The 13,762-nt window shown below is 42.4% G+C and overlaps 1 protein-coding gene across 4 annotated transcripts in view; it reads right to left on the bottom strand.

Moving 5' to 3' along the window:
* The window catches only part of GREB1L (GREB1 like retinoic acid receptor coactivator), a 221,346-nt gene that overhangs the window by 72,447 nt on the left and 135,137 nt on the right, over positions 1 to 13,762 (bottom strand). For all 4 annotated transcript variants that reach the window (XM_077270332.1, XM_077270331.1, XM_077270333.1 and 1 more), the window contains exon 2: positions 10,125 to 10,199. The gene's annotated coding sequence lies outside the window, so the exon portion shown is untranslated. The remainder of the gene's footprint in view (positions 1 to 10,124; positions 10,200 to 13,762) is intronic.

Genomic DNA, 13,762 nt, shown 5'->3' with positions numbered 1-13,762 from the left:
CAGGGCCCTCAAAAACCTGAAGCCGGCCCTGCCTCTGGCGCAGAATACAGCAGAACAGCAGCCTCATATATTGCTTGAACATTGTGTTCTTGCTCATGTTTGTTGGTCCCTTAGGGGCTTATGTCCGAACCAAGATAAAACGGGATTTGGACATATGTGCCGACAGGGCCATAGAATATAATATATTCAATATATAATGATGCTGACAGTCAACTTGTGCTCTGTCGTGCATCATTTTCGGGCGTATACACCTACTGGTCGCAGTCGACTCTACTATGTCTGAGTGTCTGCCTCAAGTATGCGAATAGACCTGAAAATGATGTACAACAGCACATGCTCGCTCTGCCGACCCTATTATAGTCCATGGCCCTGTCAGCGGATACACCCGCAGACTATGATGCATTTCTATAGGAGCAGGACGGAGATGCTAACAGACATATATTTTTCAATACACAGAGGACCTGTTTAAAATCATAAATGGCAACGTCATCAAAAAAGCGCAAGATTGCTGATGAAAAACGATTATTTCAGAAAAAGTGGGAAAACTTATTTTGTCACGGAAGTTGGAGAGAGAGCCCAGTGTCTTATTTGTTTTCAGTTTGTCGCAGTGCTTGAGGCCTACAATGTGTGTCGACATTACATGGAGAACATTAAACCAATAAATACGGCCCCTTAAAGTGACGCTTCCCTAAATATATAAATACCAAAAAGAGAAAAACACCAATGGAAGCACCGTCACAGTATTAAAAGCTGATAGATTTTATTAAAGGTCAATTGACACAAACATTATAGATAAATATTCATATAAAAGAGTAATATGATACCATCCTCTGGGGAACAACATACAGTCTGAGACCACAGGTGCACGGCCCCATACAGCAGTCATATATATATACAGGTCCTTCTCAAAAAATTAGCATATAGTGTTAAATTTCATTATTTACCATAATGTAATGATTACAATTAAACTTTCATATATTATAGATTCATTATCCACCAACTGAAATTTGTCAGGTCTTTTATTGTTTTAATACTGATGATTTTGGCATACAACTCCTGATAACCCAAAAAACCTGTCTCAATAAATTAGCATATTTCACCCGTCCAATCAAATAAAAGTGTTTTTTAATAACAAACAAAAAAACCATCAAATAATAATGTTCAGTTATGCACTCAATACTTGGTCGGGAATCCTTTGGCAGAAATGACTGCTTCAATGCGGCGTGGCATGGAGGCAATCAGCCTGTGACACTGCTGAGATGTTATGGAGGCCCAGGATGCTTCAATAGCGGCCTTAAGCTCATCCAGAGTGTTGGGTCTTGCGTCTCTCAACTTTCTCTTCACAATATCCCACAGATTCTCTATGGGGTTCAGGTCAGGAGAGTTGGCAGGCCAATTGAGCACAGTAATACCATGGTCAGTAAACCCATTTACCAGTGGTTTTGGCACTGTGAGCAGGTGCCAGGTCGTGCTGAAAAATGAAATCTTCCTCTCCATAAAGCATTTCAGCCGATGGAAGCATGAAGTGCTCCAAAATCTCCTGATAGCTAGCTGCATTGACCCTGCCCTTGATGAAACACAGCGGACCAACACCAGCAGCTGACATGGCACCCCACACCATCACTGACTGTGGGTACTTGACACTGGACTTCAGGCATTTTGGCATTTCCTTCTCCCCAGTCTTCCTCCAGACTCTGGCACCTTGATTTCCGAATGACATGCAAAATTTGCTTTCATCAGAAAAAAGTACTTGGGACCACTTGGGACTGGTTCAAAAGTGGCTTTACCTGGGGAATGCGGCACCTGTAGCCCATTTCCTGCACATGCCTGTGCACGGTGGCTCTGGATGTTTCCACACCAGACTCAGTCCACTGCTTCCTCAGGTTCCCCAAGGTCTGGAATCGGTCCTTCTCCACAATCTTCCTCAGGGTCCGGTCACCTCTTCTCGTTGTACAGCGTTTTCTGCCACATTGTTTCCTTCCAACAGACTTACCATTGAGGTGCCTTGATACAGCACTCTGGGAACAGCCTATTTGTTGAGAAATTTCTTTCTGGGTCTTACCCTCTTGCTTGAGGGTGTCAATGATGGCCTTCTTGACATCTGTCAGGTCGCTAGTCTTACCCATGATGGGGGTTTTGAGTAATGAACCAGGCAGGGAGTTTTTAAAAGCCTCAGGTATCTTTTGCATGTGTTTAGAGTTAATTAGTTGATTCAGAAGATTAGGGTAATAGGTCGTTTAGAGAACCTTTTCTTGATATGCTAATTTATTGAGACAGGTTTTTTGGGTTATCAGGAGTTGTAGGCCAAAATCATCAGTATTAAAACAATAAAAGACCTGACAAATTTCAGTTGGTGGATAATGAATCTATAATATATGATTGGATTGGCTGTGTATCCACCAGACTTCTGCTCAACACAACTGATGGTCCAAACCCCATTTATAAGGCAAAAAATCCCACTTATTAAACCTGACAGGGCACACCTGTGAAGTGATAACCATTTCTGATGACTACCTCTTGAAGCTCATCAAGAGAATGCCAAGAGTGTGCAAAGCAGTCAAAGCAAAAGGTGGGTACTTTGAAGAACCTAGAATATAAGACATATTTTCAGTTGTTTCACACTTTTTTGTTAAGTGTATAATTCCAGATGTGTTAATTGAGAGTTTTGATGCCTTCAGCGTGAATTTACAATTTTCATAGTCATGAAAATACAGAAAAATCTTTAAATGAGAAGGTGTGTCCAAACTTTTGGTCTGTACTGTACGTATGTGAACAGTTTTTCTCTTCAATGAAGCTTAAAACCAGCACTACGGTCAAGACTTACAGATGAATATCTTCGTGCAACATTGCGATTGGCCAACGCTCATGATTTCAAGCCAAATCTTGACATTCTTGTATCTGGCAAACGTTGCCAACTGAGCAGCCAGACTGAATTTTGCGACACACACTAGAAAACTGGATTGTTAAAATAAGCATGTGGCGTAAGCCTGCAAATTTCCGTTAAGTTTAAACCTAGCAGTATTATAGTACAGTAATATAGAATTGTTATAGTAGTTCAAATAAACAATTGTTTAACAATAATTTTGTACTCTATTAACCCCTTTATGACCCAGCCTATTTTGGCCTTAATGACCTGGCCGTTTTTTGCAATTCTGACCAGTGTCCCTTTATGAGGTAATAACTCAGGAACGCTTCAACGGATCCTAGCGATTCTGAGATTGTTTTTTCGTGACATATTGGGCATCATGTTAGTGGTAAATTTAGGTCGATAATTTCTGCGTTTATTTGTGAAAAAAACGGAAATTTGGCGAAAATTTTGAAAATTTTGCAATTTTCACATTTTGAATTTTTATTCTGTTAAACCAGAGAGTTATGTGACACAAAATAGTTAATAAATAACATTTCCCACATGTCTACTTTACATCAGCACAATTTTGGAAACAAATTTTTTTTTTGCTAGGAAGTTATAAGGGTTAAAATTTGACCAGTGATTTCTCATTTTTACAACAAAATTTACAAAACCATTTTTTTTAGGGACCACCTCACATTTGAAGTCTTTTTGAGGGTTCTATATGGCTGAAAATACCCAAAAGTGACACCATTCTAAAAACTGCACCCCTCAAGGTGCTCAAAACCACATTCAAGAAGTTTATTAACCCTTCAGGTGTTTCACAGCAGCAGAAGCAACATGGAAGTAAAAAAATGAACATTTAACTTTTTAGTCACAAAAATGATCTTTTAGCAACAATTTTTTTATTTTCCCATGGGTAAAAGGAGAAACTGGACCACGAACGATGTTGTCCAATTTGTCCTGAGTACGATGATACCTCATATGTGGGGGTAAACCACTGTTTGGGCGCACGGCAGGGCTCGGAAGGAAAGGAGCGCCATTTGACTTTTTGAATGAAAAATTTGCTCCAATCTTTAGCGGACACCATGTCGCGTTTGGAGAGCCCCCGTGTGCCTAAACATTGGAGCTCCCCCACAAGTGACCCCATTTTGGAAACTAGACCCCCCAAGGAACTTATCTAGATGCATAGTGAGCACTTTAAACCCTCAGGTGCTTCACAAATTGATCCGTAAAAATGAAAAAGTACTTTTTTTTCACACAAAATTTCTTTTAGCCTCAATTTTTTCATTTTCACATGGGCAACAGGATAAATTGGATCCTAAAATTTGTTAGACAATTTCTCCTGAGTACACCGATACCTCACATGTGGGGGTAAACCACTGTTTGGGCACATGGTAAGGCTCGGAAGGGAAGGAGCGCCATTTGACTTTTTGAATGGAAAATTAGCTCCAATCGTTAGCGGACACCATGTCGCGTTTGGAGAGCCCCTGTGTGCCTAAACATTGGAGCTCCCCTACAAGTGACCCCATTTTGGAAACTAGACCTCCCAAGGAACTAATCTAGATGTGTGGTGAGCACTTTGAACTCCCAAGTGCTTCACAGAAGTTTATAACACAGAGCCATGAAAATAAAAAATAATTTTTCTTTTCTCAAAAATTATTTTTTAGCCCACAATTTTTTAGTTTTCCCAAGGGTAACAGGAGAAATTTGACCCCAAAAGTTGTTGTCCAGTTTCTCCTGAGTACGCTGATACCCCATATGTGGGGGTAAACCACTGTTTGGGCACATGCCGGGGCTCGGAAGGGAAGTAGTGACATTTGAAATGCAGACTTTGATGGAATGGTCTGCGGGCGTCATGTTGCATTTGCAGAGCCCCTGATGTGCCTAAACAGTAGAAACACCCCACAAGTGACCCCATTTTGGAAACTAGACCCCCGAAGGAACTTATCTAGATGTGTGGTGAGCACTTTCAACCCCCAAGTGCTTCACAGAAGTTTATAACGCAGAGCCGTGAAAATAAAAAATAATTGTTCTTTCCTCAAAAATTATGTTTTAGCAAGTAATTTTTTATTTTTGCAAGGGTAACAGGAGAAATTGGACCCCAATAATTGTTGCCCAGTTTGTCCTGAGTATGCTGGTACCCCATATGTGGGGGTAAACCACTGTTTGGGCGCACGTCGGGGCTTGGAAGGGAGGGAGCACCATTTGACTTTTTGAACGCTAGATTGGCTGGAATCAATGGTGGCGCCATGTTACGTTTGTAGACCCCTGATGTGCCTAAACAGTGGAAACCCCTCAATTCTAACTTCAACGCTAACCCCAACACACCCCTAACCCTAATCCCAACTGTAGCCATAACCCTAATCACAACCCTAACCCCAACACACCCCTAACCACAACCCTAACCCCAACACAGCCGTAACCCTAATCTCAACCCTAACCCTAATCCTAACCCTAATCCCAACCCTAACCACAACTGTAATTCCAACACACCCCTAACCCTATCCGTAACCCTAACCACAAGCCTAATCTTAACCCTATTTCCAACCCTAGCCCTAATTCCAACCCTAACCCTAAGGCTATGTGCCCACGTTGCGGATTCGTGTGAGATTTTTCCGCACGATTTTTGAAAAATCTGCAGGTAAAAGGCACTGCGTTTTACCTGCGGATTTACAGCGGATTTCCAGTGTTTTTTTGTGCGGATTTCACCTGCGGATTCCTATTGAGGAACAGGTGTAAAACGCTGCGGAATTCGCACAAAGAATTGACATGCTGCGGAAAATACAACGCAGCGTTTCCGCACGGACTTTTCTGCACCATGGGCACAGCGGATTTGGTTTTCCATAGGTTTACATGGTACTGTAAACCTCATGGAAAACTGCTACGAATTCGCAGCGGCCAATCCGCTGCGGATCCGCGGCCAATCCGCTGCGGATCCGCAGCCAAATCCGCACTGTGTGCACATGCCCTAACCCTAACCCTACCCCTAACCCTAGTTCTAACCCTAACCCTAGTGGAAAAAGAAAAAAAAATACTTTCTTTTTTTTATTATTGTCCCTACCTATGGGGGTGATAAAGGGGGGGGGTTATTTATTATTTTTTTATTTTGATCGCTGTGATAGAACCTATCACAGCGATCAAAATGTAGTTGTAACGAATCTGCCGGCCTGCCGAATCGGCGGGCGCACTGCGCATGCGCCCGCCATTTTGGAAGATGGCGGCGCCCATGGAGAAGACGGACGGGCACCGGGAGCCTCGGTAAGTATAAGGGGGGAAAGATCCGGGCACGGGGGGGGGGGCGTCGGAGCACAGGGGGAGCGGACAGGAGGACGGGGGAGCGGAGCACAGGACGGAGGGGACTACGAGACAGATCGGTGGCTTGGGGGGGCGATCGGTGGGGTGGGGGGGCTCACATCAGGGTTTCCAGCCATGGCCGATGATATTGCAGCATCGGCCATGGCTGGATTGTAATATTTCACCAGTTTTTCAGGTGAAATATTACAAATCGCTCTGATTGGCTGTTGAAAATGAAACTGCCAATCAGCAGAGCGATCGTAGCCACGGGGGGGGGGGGGGGGTGAAGCCACCCCCCCCCCCCCCTGGGCTGAAGTACCACTCCCCCTGTCCCTGCAGATCGGGTGAAATTGGAGTTAACCCTTTCACCCGATCTGCAGGGACGCGATCATTCCATGACGCCACATAGGCGTCATGGGTCAGGTTGGCACGGGTTTTCATGACGCCTACGTGGCGTCATGGGTCGGGAAGGGGTTAAGTTTAAAAGGAATGAGGCCCGCCAGCTTGAATTAATTTTTTTTTTATGTGCGGCCCATTTACTCTGCTGAGTTTGAGACCCCTGATCTAGACTTTAATTTTAATGGTCGTGTCAATGGCTTTTGTTCTGCCTAGAGATAAGTTGCTGCCACAAGTGTCCGGCAGCAGCTCTCATGGAGAACACAGATGTTTAGGGAGATGCTGCAAATAAAGTGACTGGCAGACAACAATCTCATGTATGGGGCCTATAGATTGGTGAGTGCAAAACTAAGCACCATCATTAATCAGCCGTTTCCCCCTCAGACTACATTGGTCCATACTTTTAGTAGCCACTTATCCTAGTATTCCAGCTGTCATTTACTTAAATTACATTTGCTTCATGCGCAAGTGTATAAAAAAAAAAAAAAAAAAAAAAAAAAAAACGGGCTTGCATAAGCGCCACTGCCCTGTTGAAACAAGTGCCTGGCAGTGGGGTCTATAGTCAGACCCCAACCAATGTAATACTGATACCCTTAGATGTCCAATCTTAAAGATAGGTTTGGTTATGTGCACACGTTGCAGATTTCTTGCAGATCTGCAGCTTTTTTTTCCTGCGCAGAAACGCTGCAGATCTTCAAGTGTTTTATAGTACAATGTTAATCAATGGCAAAAAGAAAATGCTGTGCTAATGGTGCAGAAAAATCTGCACAGAACGCAGAAGATTCAAAAAAGGACCATGTCAATTTATTGTGCAGTCTGCTGCGTTTCTGCACCCATTCCATAATACAAATCTGCAGGGGTAAAAAAAGGAAGAAATCTGCACAAAAATCTGCAACGTGTGCACATAGAAAAAGCAGGTCAGAATCTGCGCTTTTTTTGGTGCCAAGAGATGCAGAATCTGCACAGAAAATTCCACAGTCTAATCTGCAACGTGTGCACATAGCCTAAGGGTATATGCACACGTTGCGGATTCTCTGCGGTTCCGTAGCGTTTTTTTGCGGTGCAGAAACGCTGCAGATCCGTAATTGATTTACAATACAATGTAAATCAATGTGAAAAAAAAAAAGCTGTGCACACGTTGTGGAAAATCCAGTGCGGAAACGCTGCGGATTAAAAGAAGTAGCATGTCACTTCTTTTTTGCGGATCTGCAGCGTTTTTGTACCCATTCCATTATAGAAATCCGCAGGGGTAAAAAACGCAGTTAGGCTATGTGCACACGTTGCGGATTAGGCTTAGGAATTTCTGGTGCGGATTCTGCCTCTCCTGGCAGAAAACGCAGGTGCGGATTTTGTGCGTTTTTTGTGCAGATTTTTTGCAAATTTTCAGCGTTTTTTTACCCCTGCGGATTTCTATAATGGAATGGGTACAAAAATGCTGCAGATCCGCAAAAAAGAAGTGACATGCTATTTCTTTTAATCTGCAGCGTTTCCGCATGGAATTTTCCGCACCATTAGCACAGCGTTTTTTTTTTTCTCATTGATTTACATTGTACTGTAAATCAATTGCGGATCTGCAGCGTTTCTGCACTGCAAAAAACGCTGCGGATCCGCAGCAAATCCGCAACGTGTGCACATACCCCAAATCTGCAAAATAAAGCGCAGCAAAAACACACAAAACACGCTGCGGATCCGCACAAAAAACGCAACAAATCAGCAACTGCGTTATCTGCCAGGAGAGGCAGAATCCGCACCAGAAATTCCTAAGGCTAATCCGCAACGTGTGCACATAGCCTATAAGAGGTTATTCACTTTAAAATTGGTTGCCCATTTACAAAGGGAGTGATGGCGGGAATTAACACGTTCAATTTTATGTACAATGAAACACTAAACACTTTCACAGATCCTCTAGGAAGGTAAAATGTTTAAATTTGCTGAAAAACAGAAATATGTTCTAGCTATTTGGTGTAGAATTAAAGATGGCAATCACAATCATGACCATCTTATGTCTGAATTTACACATAAAAGTTGCAATGTTATGTTTAGCATAAAAACACAAGTAGACACAAGTGAAACAGAGGAAAGGTGTATCCTTCATTTTGTTTTTTGATTAATACATCTAACACGCATTTTAAAGCGGTTTCTAATAGAGTCCATCGCACCTTGCATATCCTCAAGGACGATTCTACATTACAAGCGGGCAGAAGAGGGGTCCCTAGACGAGCGCCTAACTTCAGTACATTTTTAACACCCAGTTTATATAGTCCAAATAAACATCACCCTCTCCAACACTGGCTTCCTTATAATGGCCATTTCAAATGTGGCCAATTTCCCTGCAAGACATGCACACACTATCAAGACCCAAACTTTTTCTTATTGCGATGTCTCCAAAACTTTAAATAAAACATTTTTTTTCTTAATTGCAACTCAGAATATACAGTTTGAGATTGCAAGCACGGCATTCTAGAATACAAATACATTGGACCTACTATCAAAAAACTGAAGTCAACTATTTTAGAACATAAACAATGCAGTCTGATATTTGTTTGCTGTGCTATAGAACATATTCCCAAACATATACATGGTGGGGACAGAGAAAGGGCAGTATGTAACAGGGAAGCTTTTGGGACATATCTTCTTAATACACAGGCTCCTGCAGGGTTAAATTTAAAGCGTGAAATCATGTTACACTATTATCCAGTTATCTAATTTTCGTTTTTATATGTTTTATTTATGTGCTTTTAAAAATTGGGGAATTATTTTTTTTCAGTTTCTGAATTTGTTTTGAAACTGCATTGTATATACGCACTGGTGAGATTATGTTTCCCAATTGCTCAGGTGCACTGCCTGCCTTCTGACGGGTTCAGGGCCAGACCTTCACAGATGCTAAATAATTAACCAATCAACTTCAAACCATACAAAAAACTATAAATCTTCACTTTTCTGGCTGTGTCTCCCCATCAGTTTAAAAACGCAGTAGTCGTTCGAAACGCGTTTGGTTTCACCTGCTTGCACCCGTTATGCCCAATCATACCTAGGAATATTGTAGTGTTGCCATATCCATTTTAATCATGAAACAATGGATTTAATTTTACGGGTTGAAGCTGGACTCCCTTCCTTCACAAGAATACAAACGTCTGGCAGAGAAGAGACTCTGGCCTTCTGCACAACAGAAACTTCCCGGCTTTCCAGCAAGGGTGAGCTGAATGTTTTTGTTGCTTTTGATCCTTAATTTTGTACCCACTTCTAGCTTTAATATCTTCTATTAAAATAACAAATTTATTTAAGTATATATATAAAAAAAAAAATAAAAAAAAAAGGTTGCAACTCCTGTACTGGAATTATCTTGCAAACGAGTTTTAGACTGCCATCCTAAGTCAATGCTTATGCATCGATTAAAGATTGCAGTCTTACGTGTTTTAAGATGCACTTATTTATTTATTTTTATTTAGAGACCTGACTATTATAACATCTCTTTCATTTTTAGCTTTAGCTTAAACTTTAAAACTGAATGTGTAAATCCAGCCCTTAAAGTATAAAAAAAAAAAAAAAAAAAAAAAAGACAAATCTCACCTATTTTACCTACCTTTGAAATTTCAGTTGAACTAGATGAAAGCCATTGTTACCAGTTCACATAAGCTGAAGAGCACTTCACCAAAACCTAATAAATAAAAGCAACATATTAAAATGAGCTCAAGTATATAGTAACAAAAATATATAATTTTTTTTTCCATTTATTAAGGAAAACATACACTCATAACACAAGTAACTAAAATACACATCAGCCCATGCCAAGACTACTAAAACTTTAAAAACCTGCTGTATATATACCGAATGTCTATACAGGTTACAAATAGAACTAATTACACAAGTAGAAGCGAGATTCAGCTGCATCCATTCACCACTTAAATCAATTCCACAAATAAGACAAGAGAATCCATTTGTACAATTCTCAGTAGACTTGTATGCTGTGGGGGGGGCCCAGTCTCACCACCAATACGAACAGTCACAGATGGTCAACAAGGTCAAAGTACCGTATTTTCCGGCGTATAAGACGACTTTTTAACCCCCGAAAATCTTCTTAAAAGTCGGGGGTCGTCTTATACGCCGGGAATCGACTTGTACGCCGGTGTATATGGTGGGTGGGGAGGGGGAGTGATCCTGATGACGAGGGGGCGTCTCACAGGAAAGTGAGTAATCCCCATTACCTTATCCTAGCGGTGCAGCGTGGGGGTGTCAGTGCTGGGAGCGGCGGCGGCTGTGTTCTGGTGCGGCGGCTCCTCTTCTGTGTGGGGCCTCTGTGCTGTGAGGTGGCGGCGGCAGCGGCGTATCTTTATCCAGTTGGGGCTCCTCCGGCATCTCCTTAGCCCTGGAGGCCCCGCCGCAACTCCATCGGTGCAATGTGGTGGCCTCCGGGAAAATGGCCGCTGCTCAGATTCAGATCTCGTGTCCCGAGATTTCGGGACGAGATCTGAATCTGAGCAGCGGCCATTTTCCCGGAGGCCACCGCATCGCACCTATTGAGCTGCCTCCGGGAAAATGGCCGCTGCATTGCACTCATGGAGTTGCGGCGGGGCCTCCAGGGCTAAGGAGATGCCGGAGGAGCCCCAACTGGATAAAGATATGCCGCCGCCACCGCCACCGCACAGCACAGAGGCCCCACACAGAGGAGCCGCCGCACCAGAGCACAGCAGCCGCCGCACCAGAGCACAGCAGCCGCCGCCGCCACTCCCAGCACTGAGACCCCCACGCTGCACCGCTACGATAAGGTAATGGGGGATACTCACTTTCCTGTGAGACGCCCCCTCGTCATCAGGATCACTCCCCCCCCCCCCCCAAAAGGCACATATTCACCGGCCCTATAAGACGACATAGGGTGTATAAGAAGACCCCCGACTTTTAAGAAGATTTTATATTTTAACTGGTAAAGTTGGGGGGTCGTCTTATACGCCCAGTCGTCTTATACGCCGGAAAATACGGTACTTTGCTTTTGAGAAAACTGTGGGCTTTCATAGAGGCGCTAATGATCGCAAATAAGCTACAAATGTAACCTAATCTTACTATTCATGGACCCAAATAAGCATTTTTCCCCTTCAACACGAGCTGCACACTTCACCTAAAAGTGGAGTTACTTGTATTTCGTAAAAGCTGAAGAAATACCCAAAGATCTTAAACTGTTGGCCACAGAACTTCATTTAGAAAAACACATCCTCCTAAATGCAGAGTCTTTCTTTGTTGTTCCTGACACTTTTACTATTATTTACACTGACTGGTTGGTGATCATTTCTTTGTTTTTGTGAACTTAAGTCTAAATGAGACCCGGGACTAATATTTGCCACCCACATAAGTATTAAAATATATTTCTGACTTCAATAAAATAACAGATCTGTAACAGAAAAAGAGTTACTTTTTCACACTGGTATATAAAAGTTAGCAACCTTGAGATAAATAACCAAGTTATATGTTGTAGCAAATATATAAAGCATATACGGTACTACTGCATGAAAGCTAATAAAATCACTAAAGCCCTCAAATGCGAGACACAAAACTGAAATAGATATCAATAAGTACGACCTCGGATTAAGAAACGTGATGGTCTCACTTTTCAGGAGCTTTAAAATAGGACATGTGATCCATCTTTGTTCTTAAGTGAATTTCTTAGTCTTGATTTCTTGCAGCATTGCCGTGTATGTTTCCTGAGCTTCCCAATCACCAAAACCTTTCTTGCTACACCATTTGCTGGAAGCAGTTCACTTGAGAGCCATCCATCTTACAAAGCCTGGAGTGACAGATGCTCCTAGTACACAACATATCCTGGTGAGTGAGGACCAGATAACATCTCCAGGAACTGCAGCCTGTGGTTGTCCTGAATGACATGGGCACTCTTAACCCTTTCAAAGGGAAGACATTAAACAAGATCTGGTGACCAAATCACTTTTCTACTGAAAGTCAACTTCTTAATTGGAAAATATACATGTCCTGAAAACTGACAAACGATCAGTGATGGCCTCATACACATTTCAGATCACATTGGCCGATGACCTTCATTGGCTGCACCAACACTGGTTCCATGCAGCCTGTGCAAATCATCAGAAGATGAAATCTAAAACGTCCAAGCGATTGTTCCTCTCACCAATTCAGCAAGACAATCCATCATCCAGTCAATAAGCCATTTTCATCAACTTTTATTAACTATGAATGTGTATGGTCACAGGAAAGTAGTCCACACAACTTAGAAAGCCATAGTCCTGAACTCCCCACACACATGAATGCTCAGCTTGGATAAGAGCTTGTGTTCTCTATGGGGAAAGTGGAATCCGGCAGTGGTTAACGGAATTTGTTTTAACTTGGTCCTTTCATTCTGCAGGCAAGTGGTCAAATCCTATGTTAAAATCACTTGTTGGGGCAGACTGGAGGACTCCATGCACTCAAGATGGTTGAAATCTGCAGGATCAGACAATTTTTTTTTATCAAATATGGGAGCCTTAAGATGGAAGGTTTTGGCTTGTCAATACACCATTAACTAGCATGGATTGGCTAGACAAGTCATTAGGCCCTCCATCAATCTGTTTCAAAAGGCCAGCAAAAAATGATTTTGACAAAATGATGGCTAGAATGACCCAGTATCATGTTATCGGCAGCATATCATCTATTTTCAAGGGGCAATGCACTGCAGAAAATGACTTGCCAGCATTTTCCTTGTTGATAAGGTAAAGGTCAGCAAGGTCACAAACTTGTTTAATTGTTCACTGATTATCTACCTATATAAATTAACCATAAGGTGATCATTGAACAAAATAGTTATCTGTTAAACAAGTGCTCTGCCAAAACTGTCAATCACGCATGCCTCAGCCCACAATGACCAATACAGTTGTTCAAACTTCTAGGATGAAAGTTTCAAATAACTTCTGCATAGATGATATCTTAGTCAGCTAAAATTATCATCTGTTCACTTGCTGAACATGCTGAATTAATCTGTTATGATCAACTAAATAAACGTCAGAACTAAAATTCTTCCGGATGACCACTACCCCACAAAAAAATTCAACAAAGGAGTCACAGAACATTCAACAGCGTAACTTAGGGTACTGTCACACTATACGATTTACCAACGATCACGACCTGCGATACGACCTGGCCGTGATCGTTGGTAAGTGGTTGTGTGGTCGCTGGAGAGCTGTCACACAGTCAGCTCTCCAGCGACCAACGATGCCGAGGGCCCCG

This window comes from Ranitomeya variabilis, chromosome 6 (assembly GCF_051348905.1).
Source record: "Ranitomeya variabilis isolate aRanVar5 chromosome 6, aRanVar5.hap1, whole genome shotgun sequence".
NCBI lineage: Eukaryota > Metazoa > Chordata > Amphibia > Anura > Dendrobatidae > Ranitomeya > Ranitomeya variabilis.
This window is presented reverse-complemented; position numbering and strand designations above follow the sequence as displayed.